The sequence below is a fragment of the Apis mellifera genome, linkage group LG2 (genome assembly GCF_003254395.2).
Source record: "Apis mellifera strain DH4 linkage group LG2, Amel_HAv3.1, whole genome shotgun sequence".
NCBI lineage: Eukaryota > Metazoa > Arthropoda > Insecta > Hymenoptera > Apidae > Apis > Apis mellifera.
Genome location: NC_037639.1, coordinates 8845692 through 8859011, shown reverse-complemented (window position 1 = coordinate 8859011; position 13320 = coordinate 8845692).

Sequence of the window (13320 nt, the reverse complement as noted above, 5' to 3'; positions counted from 1 at the left end):
AGGGGGAGGAAACGGCCGCGCCACTAAACATCGGATAAAGAGACCGAAATTTCGAGTTCGATGGATCCGACCGACTGATTTTACGCGATCCCTCGTCCCACTTTTCCCGATTTTAAATTCGCTCATTCCAAAGTTTCGCGAATTGAATCGAAAGGACCCGAATCCCTCTCCTCTCTTTCATCGAGATTCATCGTTGGATGTGGGGAGGTCAATCCTTTCTCTCTCTTTTTCATCGAATCGCAAGAAACAGAATCATCGTGGTTGACAATTCAATTGGACGAAACGGTTAACCGGTGGCGGATATAATACGCAATTTCATACACGTCCGTCAACCGATTTGTTTCCACGGTTTTTCGCGCGCAGCTTCTTGCAGAAAAGCTTCTCTCCCACTGCTTCTCCACCGGGGAACGGACACACGCATACGAGAACAGAGGAGGCAGGCCGGTTTTTTCCGTCCCTGCGGCCTTCGAGGCCTCGCGGACTCTCCGGGCCAAGGCTCATCCATCATTTCGGTGGCTTTTTTTCGTCACCGTTCGGCAGACTGATGGAGAAAGTCTTAATCCATATCTGGTGAGAGTGGGGTATCATCATTCGTCGGAGGGAATGTTTTGCGGCGTACAATGTCTCCGGCTTTTTCTTCTTCCCCCCCCCCCCTCCCCCCCTTCTGGGCTGCATTTTCGGGCTGCCGGCTTCGATGCCCGTGTTAGACGCACGAGGGCGAGCATAATAGAACCTCGGCCGCCGATTAATTAATCTCGCTCGGACGAGGAGAGAGGACGAAAGAGAGAGAGAGAGATGGGGAAACACGCGGAACAGGGGATATAATTAATGGAGGAAACTTGGTTTTGTCGTAATTAAACGAGCAAAAAGTAGCTTCGATTAATCTCGAATGGAAAGCTCCTGTATCATTCGTATATATAATCTTTATCGAACGAACCTGGTAGCGATCCCTTATTGTACATTCGTTGGTGAACGAACATCCCTCTCCTCCACTCTTTTTTTCATCTCTTCTTCCGTGAAAATCCGCGATGCAATTTGCTGGACGTTCGAAGACTAGTCTTGTTGACCTATCTCGTGACCGCCCTCGAGCACCTTTCTTGAATCTCTTCTCCGAATTTACTTGTACATTAATTACGGCCAGACTGAAAGGCGTAATAATAGGTGACCGGTTAGGATTCAAGTAAGGGATTCAGCCGGGTGAATGGAAAGATAGACTGTTTGGCTACGTCTCTCTCTCTTCTCCTTAGCCTATTTCTCGCGTGCGTGCTCACGTGTACACACACGAGATTCGAGAACGGGAGAGGAGGTTGAAAGGAGAGAGAGAGAGAGAGAGAGAGAGAGAGAGAGAAGGATCGAGGGAGACTGTATCTGGGTGGCGGTACATTGTTGGCTTAGCCGCTCGTGGAAAATTGGGTGGGCAAAGCTTTGACAGGTTGTTTGGTAAACACAGGGACCGCGTTCGCGTGCAAACTTGGTATGGGTACCGACCTATTCCCTACTTGCCATTTGCCAATGCCCTCCTCATGACTCTCGTTACGATGGAAAATAACTCTTGACAATCCGTGATTGGCATCCTCGGAGAGATTGGAACAAGTTGAAGTCCGGTGTGGAAATTTTTCCAGGGAAATTGCGAAGAAGAATGGCGAAGATGAGGATTGGTAATTTTCAAACGGGCAGTTCGATCAATTTTTCAGAGCGAAAATATTCGAATAATTTCGGATGAATCGATTTGATCAATCCGAGGTATCTTTTATCAACGATTAGACGCACCCTTTGATCCGGAGCATGAAAATAAACAAGCATGGCTGCACCTTCTGATGGACGATCGAGCCGTAATCTCGGAGGGAAACTTGGAGAGTTTCACGGTTTTGGTCGGAGAAGCCGATTCCTCCGCGACTAATTTAACTTTCGCGGCCGCAAAATAACAGTTTATCGTGGCTTCCCTCGTGGAGCGTTGCCAACCGGGTAGAAAGTAATTCACCATATTTACAAGTTCGCGCCTCGTTACCGTATAATGCTGCTGTCGGTCCTTTCTACCGATTACTGGAGAAAACTGGATGAACCAGTTGGAGTGAATTTTTCCACCCAATTTTTATTCCTTCCTCGTCGCGGTAGACACGGTTTTCGAATACCGAGTTCCAAGTTTCCATTGCGTTTTGGCACGAGGAGCCGTGGACCAGAGTCTTGGAATAATGAAATTGCCGATAAGGAAGTGTCAAGGAATTGCCAAAGGATGTGCTCACGAGGCGGAAAGGGATAAGTAAATTGAGCTAGCATTTAGAATGGATTGTTGTGTTAAATGGAAACAACGTATATAGGATTGGGGAGGGGGAAAAGGGGGAGAGAAAAGAGGAATATTTAGGATTTTTAAAAAGTCGTTAAAAATTTAATTATTTTCTATCCATCTCACGATCCTGTATGACGATATTTCGCGACACAGTTATCGATAAATGACGGGTATATGGCGGATATACAAACGGCAGTAGTATCTCTGCCGTGATCCTTCGAGCCTTATTGTCAACGCGAACAATAGCCATGACTCTCCCTATCAACGCGCATTTCAATCACATCGAGTCGATCGAGATTTAAATCGAGGTTTAAGTGATGCCAGCCCACTCTCTATTCGTTCATTCCGATCTCCTATCTCTGATCCTCCGATAGAGGCAGATTGATTCGTCCATGTCCTCGAAATGAGGGAAATGAGGATTCGGAACGGTGAAGAAACCGAAACGATCCGTTTCAATACACATACTTATATTTCTATCGAAATTTATTCCATATACGCTTTATTTAACGTAATTTCAATTCTCTACGAGAACGAAATACTTTTTAAAATCACACGATTTCCCACAAATTTAATTAAATCTTTCGAATTAGGGGCAAGAATTAAATCTCGAAGCTTGATTCGTCGTGAATCGCAATTAAACTGGAAAAGCTTCGACGAAAACCGAGTCGTCCAACGTCGTCCATGACGGCAAGACAAGAAAGTTTCGATCGAGTTAAATGATAAATCGATGAAAAGCGTGACGCACTCTCGATAAAACGTAATGCAAATCAATCGTCGTCCCTTCCTCGAGGTATATACTAGTTGCCTGTCGAAATCAAAGTTCAATTAACTTTTCCGCGCGAACAATCGACGGCTGATGAAGCGACGGGGTCGCGGGCATCGCGAATCGCAATCCCGGCAGAAACGTCACAAGGTGTGTGTGTGTGGGTGCAACCGCCCCCTCAACTTCTCGTCCATGTGACGTGTACACATCTACGTTTTTTTCCTTCCTCCTCCCTTTTTTTCGTCTTTTTCCTCTAACCCAGTGCGCGCGCGCGCGCGCACGTGTGTGTGTAGCAAGCTGCGGTGGCCACACAAAAAACACGCGTTTGTTTTTCGACGTCTGCGGCTCGCGAATAGCGAAATTCCGCCATCGCGCTCCGCAATGTACGCAATACCGACGCTTGATTAGTTTCCCCTCTTTTTCGAGCAAACTTTATACCTTTATATCGATCCAACCAGAGCTATTTAATTATTTCACGGTAATTATTTATCGTTCGTCGTTTATCTTTGAATCTTGCGTTGATCTACGATTCGTCGGCTCAAGGAATGTGTACAAGAGACTAAAAGAGTGAGGATTTCGATAGAAAAGAAGAAAAAAAATGTAATGATGTTGAAATAAATCCTTGCTACTGTAAATATTGATCGTAGAGTTTACTTTGATGCACACGGAATTACCTTTTGGTATATTATACCGATTAAAATTATATCTTTGATTTTCCGTTAAAGTAATTAAAGGATCTTGAAGAAACTTTTAATTTAACTGAAATTGTATATACGCAAAGTTTAGCGTGGAAAAATTTTGTACCGCCCCTAGAAAATAAACTTAAACATGGAAATTCGTGGGGAGAGCGGATTGGGAAACCCTCTTGTTACTCTATTTACTTTTTGGAACAAAGTACACTCGTCCTATTTTCCAAGTAAATCCTTCAATTACGACCTTGTCGACATTCGCACCTTTCCTCCCGCACCACCGACGAGTTACCCAAGAGTTGGCTTTAAATTCTCTCGCGAAAGTAAGAGAAGAGAGCCGGAGTCTTTCCCCGGATCGCTGGCTATTTTTTTCGTTTTTCCCTCGCTTATCTCGCCGCCGTTTTGTTTGGGCCGCCGTTTCCAGGAGTAAAAGTAAAAGTTTCAACAAAAGGCTACTTCCTTCCGTGGTGGCGCGTACCCTTGCCTGGGCCGCGACTAAACGTGGTGGGAAGAGGTGGTAGCGGGCCGCGCGCGAGCTTAACGCTTGTTCTTTTGTCACGGTGCGCGGTGACAAATGCTCTAGCGTTTGTCGAGAGCGTTACCCCGCCCCCGCACAAAACCGAGGATAGAGCGGTGTAAAGGCGAGGGTGTGAATGCCGTTTCGCGGCAATTACGACGCAAATACGTCGGATCAAATTAATTAGAAAAGTGTCTTAATCGGGATGGCGATTATTTTGCACGTTCATTTTTCAAACACTCGATTAACAAGTAACAATTAACAATCGATTAACAATTAACATTCCACAAGTATCGAAGATCAAAGGGAGTTCCCAATTTTTTCATACGAATCGATGTGGAACAGAAATCTAAAAAATTGTGCCAAATTAAAGCGAGCAGAAATACTTTCCGGTTTTTGTATTCTTTGGAAGAAATCTATGATAGTATGAATAAAACTCGGTATAAATTTTCATAATATTCATTGCATCGAAAGTGTCAAACTTTTCTAAGAAATGTGAAAGATAAAAAGAAAGGTTTTCCAAATATTTTTCTCTTTTACAATACAAGTATTCCAATGAACGATCCTTTTTGATATTTTCTTCTCGATTTTACAATCTTTTTTTTTCTTCTTTTAATCAAAAATCTGCCATCTTTTCAATTTTTGATTGTGCCACGTTGATCGTGTTTTTCTCTCGCCACGACTTTCAATGGCGTAAGTAGTTGGTTAACAACGAGTTTGCGTGTCGTAACGTCGCATTACGGAAATGTGAATATCGCGAGGGTGGAGACTTTAAAATTTTTTTCTTTCGGTCAGTTGGACGAGTGTTTTGTTCGTCTGAGAGGAAACAACGTCGCAAGAAACATTGGTAATTTATTCCACGACACGTATGTGTGCACATCCGGTGTATATTTTGAGCGTTCGAGTTGTTGCTGCCTTTCTTCTTTTCTTCTTCTTCTTTCTCCGACCGTGCTTATACATACGTATATATGCATACGTGCATAGGCAGGTGTAGGTAAAAAAAATGGGACAGGGAAGGTTTTATCATTTTTTAGGCGAACTGGGTTAAGTCGCACGTTAATTATGATGGTGACTCTGATTTTTTTCCCTCTACGAAGCTATTTTTCCTCTTGTCGCGAGAGACCGAAGTTAAGGTGAATTCAACGACGCGTGGTTTAATGCTCGAGAGCTGGCAATTATGGCCGACGAATTTCAATTACTTAATGCACTGGAGGACTAACCTTACGTGACGACTTCAATTATTTTTCTTATAATTCAACAAGGGAAAATTTCTCTCCTTCTTCGTTTCTTCGAACGATTCGATTTTTTCTTTAAAACAAATTTTCCATTTCTTTGTTAAACAACAATTCTTTCTCTATCCCTTATTTACCAGCTTATGCAATGATGAAAATAAAACCGAATATATACAATCGTGTCAAGCACTTCCACTCCAACAACACGTGCCACGACAAAACAACTCGTTCGAACTTTCTAACTATTATTTAGTGCCTACTGTGTCAAACTACTCCCCCTTCAAAAAGGGGGAGCGGAACGTTTCTTTAAACTTTCGAACCATTAAGGGGTACACGCGTGTGACGTGATTCCAGCGTCACGAGCAGACCCACCAATTCCCTTTCTCCCCCCCCCTCGTCAGTAATCAAATAAACACGTCCGACAAGCGACGTTTATCGCGACCGAGATTTCCAACCGAGGAGGAAAGAAACAGGATCGATCTACCGGATGAACTTTGGCGTAAAAAAAGCTTTGGCCTCGTCTCCCTTTCAAGAAAGATCGATATATGATATCATCGTGGGCTGAAATAAAAAGGGAAAGAAAGAAAAGAAAAAGAAAGGCGAAGAATCACTGAAAAATAGTCGTTAAACTCGCGTCGTAAATTATACAACCGTGGCCTCCCTTTCCTCCTCGGGATATCCAGGCCCTCCCTGGAAAACGTGGCTTCGTTTACGGACCGTTACGCAGCGATTACGCGCCACTTCGAACGCGGACAATGCGTGGCTTCTGCGAAGCAAAGACAGAGAGAGAGAGGAATGGAATCGCGCGGGATCCCCTCGCGATCGTGATGAAGCTGTGTGTGCGTGCCGGCTTCGAAGCAATTATCCTGTGCGTCCCTTTGTCGCGCGTTTCGCGAAGAAAAACTTGGCAGGATGGAAATTTAAACGGGACAGTTACCATTATTTTCCTCTCCGCTACTTTAATGGCGGGTGATTATCGTTCGCTCCTCCTCGCTTACCGTTCGCCTTTGGGGATCTTTCTAATGATAATTCGCGCACGAATTTCTAACGGTGTTTAAACCTAACGAATATCCAATGAATATGATAATCGAGACTTTCCCTCGAATTCTTCTTTTCTTCTTCTTCTTCTTGAGAAAATTGCAAGCAGATTTCAACTTCGATCGTAGTAAAATAAATAGATAAATATCATCCGTGCGAAGAGGAAGAGGAGAGATCCGGAATATAACTCGCAGCCACGAATGTCAAAGGACGAGCAATTATGCACCACCTACGACCTATAAAAGTATTTTATCGCGTGTTTAACCATGCCCAGCACGACTCCCGTTTTTCGTGTACCATCCGTCCGCTCGATGGCCGGCCTATCGCGATCGTATAGGCGGAAATAATAAACGTCGATGGAAGGGATATACAGCGACGGCAATTACGCGATCGGGACACGGCTCAGGCGAGGTTAAAGATTCGCGGCCACGAATCGGTCGTAAAAGCGATCGTTAAAGAGGATCGGGGGCCGTGCTCGGAGGGCATGCAATCCCCGCCTGATTTGCCTTCGCCTCGGCCACGGCGTCCCCCGCCGTTCCTAGAAACCGGCCGATCGGGCCCAATAATAGATTATCGTAGTGGCGTACGTAAAAGTACGCTGTGAAGGAAGGAGAGGGTTTCGTTTTCTTCGAGCGATAGTCGTTGATGGGAGGCGGACAGACGACAGGAATTCGCGTGATGGCCGAATGATTGATGAGAGACGGCAGGACGTGTAACACTACTGGCGATCACGCGATCGAGTGCAACGTGCAACTCCTGACAATGAGCAAACGGGCGGAGGAAAGCAATCGGCCAAATCATTTCCCGTGGAAGGCGCACCGGGTTTCTGGGTCACGATACACTTTTACACTCGAGGGAAGATGCAACGAACGATAGTTAAGGCCCTGGCTGCGGGACGCTCGATCGATATCGGCTCGACTTCGAGTAACAAGCCGGTTTTCCCGCCCGTTACGTTGACTGATGATGATGCCTCCTCTTGACACCGAGTTATTTATCATTCCTCGAACCGTCGGTCCTTCGTAATTCTTTCTTTTTTTTTCTCTTTCTTCGATAACAATGGTGGAACCATCCACTTCCCAAAGCGATGAAAGCCTGGCTCCTCGAAAGGATGATTACCACCGCGAGGATAACGATCTTTCTCTTCGTCGAAAGTGTCACGACACTCGAGGAGTATTACGATCATCGCGTAACGATCGGAGACACTTGCATTCGACTTGCCATACCAGTTTCGTGCGAATTATTCTCTTTCGAAATGATTCTCGATCGTAATTCTTTCATCTACTCGAGAAAGACGAGGGTTTCGCAGACGCGCTTCCTCGTCAAAAGTTGACTTACCGCGGAATGGCGATAGAATTTTTGTACGATGAAAATATCTTGAATCATACGATTCGATCTTTGCACGCTCATGTGATTTTACTCGAGAAAGAAAATTTGGAGTTTACGGATATTCGAGATATCTGTACCGTGATAAAATTTGATTAAAACCCGTTCGACATGGATGAAAAGTATTTAATTCCGCGGCACGGTGCCTTTAAAGAGTAACATAAAATATTCAACCCTGTCCTCCGCAGGGACACCGGCTGTGCTTGACGTTAAGGCGGAGCGATTAAAGGATACCAGGCCTTGGTTCAGAAAGTCCCTGGAAAATAGGATTTTTCTGAATCTGACCGACATTGAAGGCGGTCTAAATACAACTGTTTTTCTCTGGCCGTAATTTCTTGTTCGTTTCCACGAATTTAATGTAATTTAACGTAACGCGAAAATACGAAAAATATACGAGGCCGAATGTAGTACAATCGTAAGGTATTTTTAGATATAGATAAAAATTAGATGACAATCGAAATCAATTGATCAAAATTAATACATATAGATATATATGTATAAAATAAACGATCGTAATCACGATTCTTAAACGAATCTTGCGAAGAAGATCGAGACACTATCTGCATATCTAAGTTTCCCCGTTTAAATATTCAACAGTCACGAAACGATGGTAATTATACGCTCTTGAATACCTTCTAATATCCTGCAGCTGAGCGCAATTAACGATCCTACTTGTTACAAAAATACTTTGATAGAAAAAAAAAAAGAAGAAAAATTACTCGACCAGAATTGCGTTCTGAACCTCTGAATCTTCTAAATCCGACTCACTTAGTTGTTTCGAAAACGCAAACGAGACTCGGGGAAAAAAACGACAAATTAAAAAAAAAAAAAGAGAAAGAGAAAAAATCTCGTCTCCATGCGGAAAATACCGAGCGAAGAATATTAGAAACGAGGGTTGAAAAAATTCTAGAAAACAACACGGAAATTCCTGCCGGCGTTGGAACTTGGTCAGAGATGTTGCGGGGGGCGAAAAACGCAGCCCCAGTGAAAAAGTGTACGAATACGTGGCGTGCAGGTTTTACGCGTCCTAGGCACGGACAGTTTCCGGTTAACCGCCAACTCGAAACCACCTCCGACCCTCGACAACAAGTCCACGATTTCGCTCGGTCCACTTTCGTTTCCACGATCGTTGCCCCTAAACTTTTTCCACCGCCGCCGTTGACGAGCATTGCACATACACGCACATACACGAAACACTTGTCCCGTGCACATTCATATTTCTCCACGTATATACGCGACGTATGCGAGATCGCGGTGGAAATGGAACGAGCGCGGAGGAGGAAATTCAGGGAGGAAACGAAGCAAGCACCGAAGAGGTTTCGAGAGGAAAGAGGGAAGATTGCCGCCCGCCATCATCGTATCAGCAATTCCTTTTTCCGCGACACCAGAATTTCCGCCCACTCCTCCTCCCCCACCCTCCACATCTTAATTTCTTACAGAACGCAATGTTCCGAGAGGGAACGCATTTGAAGAAGCTGGCTGGCAGAGCCAACAGCCGCCCTCTCTTCGAAACGAGTTTATGCCTTGAGGACGGTGTCTCGGGAACGAGAGTGGCCGGGTCGTCTACCCGAGAGAGAGAAAGAGAGAGAGAAAGAGAGAGAGAGAGACTTTTATTTCGCCCGAGTCAAAGATATGGGGGCTCCTTGTCGCTTGTGTAAACGTTTCATTAAGTGGATGATTCGTGTATCCTCTCTGATTCATATATAGGATGAATCAAAGGGCGAGGACAGGAGGTGGGCGAGGAAGTGGCGTGCCCCGATGAAAGAGATTCGGTGAACAGACGTTCGGAAAGGGTTTCTTAAGAATTTACAAGCGGACCAATTTACCGTAGAGCTGAATTATCTACGAGGAATTTTCCGTCTAGCGATAGCGCTGCGTTTTTTCGCGTCATCGTATAAATTTTGAAAATGAGAGAGAGATAAAGAGGGAGGATACACGAGGACAATCGACTATAACAGTTCTTCGGTTCAATGAATTTCGAAAAATCTTTTCATTCGATTCGGGATAATCAGATTCCCCCCCTTTTCTATATTTCAACGAATTGAATTGCAATTCTGTCCCGTGGGTATGATAAATATTTGTTACCATATTGCGGTGCAAATATTTATAATCGATGTCCAACGTATTTGTCTATCTTTCGTGAAATCCAATGTCAAGTACTTTCAATCGATCGCGACAAATATTTAAACTTGCATAACTTAAAAGATGTCAAATTTGTTAATCGAATGTCGTAATTGTTATTACATCGCTGTACGTTGAAACATTCGAGAATCAAATAGCGTGAAAATAATTGTGATCGAAGAAAGAGACAGAGAGAGAGAGAGAAAGAGAAAGTAAAAAGCAGAAACTGTCGAGACAAATAAATCTCATAAATCGTAGCCGATTTATGGGCGCTTCGCGTTCCCGCAAGACGCGAAATAATATCACAGATTATTTACTTTAACTGCGGGGAAAAGTTCTCCGGCAGTAAACTAGCGGAGCATTCGTTGCGGCTCTCCGTTCAACTGGGTCGTTGAATAATCAGAGTGCAACGAGTGCGCGCGAGGATCCCCCCGTAATTGTTACCATCTCTGAAGTTTGTAATTGATTTTGAACGGCGCGTTTCCAGTCACCGTGATGAATTAAAATCACCATTTCCACCGTAACGCAATTATTGTTCGCCCCTGGACCAAGGTAGCCGCCGCCGCTCGTGTCCTCGATCGAGCGCCGCTCCCTTCCCTCTCCCTCCCCGCTTTCGATTAATTAGAAACTCCATTTTCTACGCGCCATTTTATCATTCTCGCCCGTTTTGTTAAGAACTTTTCTTTTTTTTTTTACACAAAGTGGCAATTTTTATTTATCACGATGGGACGATCATCGACGCGAACCAGGATCGATCGAAATCAATTATCAAGCGTAACAATCGTTAATATCTCGAACTTGTTTTAACTCGGCCAGATGTTGGATCCGTGAATGGAAGGGAATTACGATCTATCTGCATGCGAGAGAGAACGAATCTTGCTCGACTTCGATTCGTCACGCCGATCCCTCGTCCAGGTTCCCATTCATTATTTACCAAGAGAACCGTTGCCATCCAAGGGACCCTCTCTTGTCGGGAATCGTCGATACATCGATCCGACTTGCTAAGTTATACCGATAATTTGCCCGAGATATCTCGAGCGTGCCAATCGTTTCTCGCTTCTTCACGGCAAGACTTTACGCACTCTTTGTATGCCCGAAGGCCGTTCGAGACACAATCGATACATCGGTCCGCGAAGGGAGGAATGTGTCGAGGGAAGCTGACATTTGCACGCGCCGCGAGACCTCCGCTCCGAGACGAATCTGCGTTTCGCCATACGTGCGTGTTACAAGCAACGTATTTCCTTTGAACTTGTATTCGTGCGCGCACGATCGTTGGATAATAGCGTATAATTAGGGCGGACTAGAAGCGTTCTAAGGCTACAATTTTCGTTAGCGGCTTAGACAGCCGCATACGGCCTCCGTGTTTTCGAGGGGAAACCGTTGCAACTGCGGCTCACGCGTCCCAGGCCAGATTGTCAGGTTGATCGCTTAATCGCCGGGCTTGCTGGTTGATTGCCAGTGGAATAAGTTCATTTTTCGCGGCCGCGTAAATTGGTTTCGGTGTTTGTTCGTGAGACCTCTAACTGCCGGGTTCGTGGCACCTGTAACCTGTAATTTCGTAGGGTGGCGAACTTATACCGATATCCTCTTAGGGAGTGATAATACGTATGATAGACCTCGAACTTGATATAATTTTCCAAGGGTTTTTTTTAGCCTTTCCTCGATGAGATTGCGACGCGGTTCTATCGTTAATCGAGCATAGATTTCGTAATAGATGGCCATTTTCATCGATCGAGAAGGACAGAGAATAGGAGGAAGTAAGAGAGGAAAGGAACGAAGATCTTCTTTCGAAAACAAGCGCAACGAGCCTCGTAAGATCCATCTATTTCGAGTCGACGAGTGGAAAAGTTTGAAGTTTCAGCGACGAGCCAGCCAGCCAGCCAGCCAGCCACCCAGCCAGACTGCCTACGGGGAATACGGAGAGGATAGAGGTGAGCACGAAGAAAGGGGTTGGTGAAAGTTTTGTACCCTCGTCAGGAAGGGTGGATGCTCCCGTGAAAAGCATCGGGAGGCCGGAAGTCGAGACAAAGGCGGCCGACTTCCACACCGACCTGCACGCGTTCCTTTCCCTTACACCGTTATTAATGAGCCTATCCCGGAAATTAAGCAGCCGGCCATCAAGGTGACAGAATTTCCCGCGAAAGCGAAAGCGTTCTCGAAAAGAATTATATCGAACCTGTGAATCCGATGTTCCGCCGATAATTCGTCGACCGTGATATAACAGTTTTCGAAAATAGCGTCGATTAACTTTTTCGAGCTTGTCGTCGAAGATGAGCGATTAAGAATGATTGGTAATAATCGATGATTGATGATCCTCCCCTCTCGCGAAAATTGATACTCTTTCTCCACGTGGAATTTCCGACGTGTCATATCTTATTCCTCCCCCGTATTTTATTTTCCACGCGCGGAAGAACGAGCTGAAGAAAAATAGAAAGAAGACTCGAAGGCTTCTCCCTAAACCGAGTATGGGTATACATCCGAACGATGTTAAGGGGCAATCGAAAACGGCGTGCGTATCTGTCTGGAATACGCGTTTCGAAACTTATCCCACCTCCGTGCATATAAAACACTTCTTATCTCGACGCATTAGCTCGCCGACGTTACCCATTGAATAACAATGGCGAGGCATTACGCTTTCGAGGACGAGGCTTGTCCCTCCTGTTCTATCTCGGATAGACCGCGCGCGCTTTTTCCTCCGACTCTCTGTATTCCACTACCAGACACTCGTCGAAGTCTATCCTCGAATATTTCTCGAGTAAAACTTGGCCAGAGATCAAACTTTCCTCCGATCGTGTAATTGGGATTTCGCGATCTCGTGATTTTCGATCTCGAGATAGAATTCCTCGAAGGAAGCGCTCTACATTTCGAATCGAATCGGGTGGACGAGTAACCGATTTCACGATTTCGAGGGATGCAGGTGTTACGGAATGATGGCAATAAGACGAAAACTCGAGCGATCCTCCTGGTCGGAAGTAAAGTTGAACCGAGCGCCAAACTCTGCAACATTAATTCTCAACTCATAAGGTATATATATATATACGCGAGATATATCGTGTAAGGGGAGGGGATTCACGTGCAATTTTCATGATGGAAAAAGTCTGGAGGTCGTGACAGGTTCATCTCACACGCGTCATTTCAATTTGCCCTACTCCCTCCCCCCAGATTTTCCTCGACAAATATTGCAGCCGCCTTGTTTTCCGATGGTCTGCGCCTGTCGTGTCGCGGCAACGAAATTGCTCGAGAGAAAGACCGGGTCGAGTGATATCCGTTCGCGAGACGCTCTTATTGTT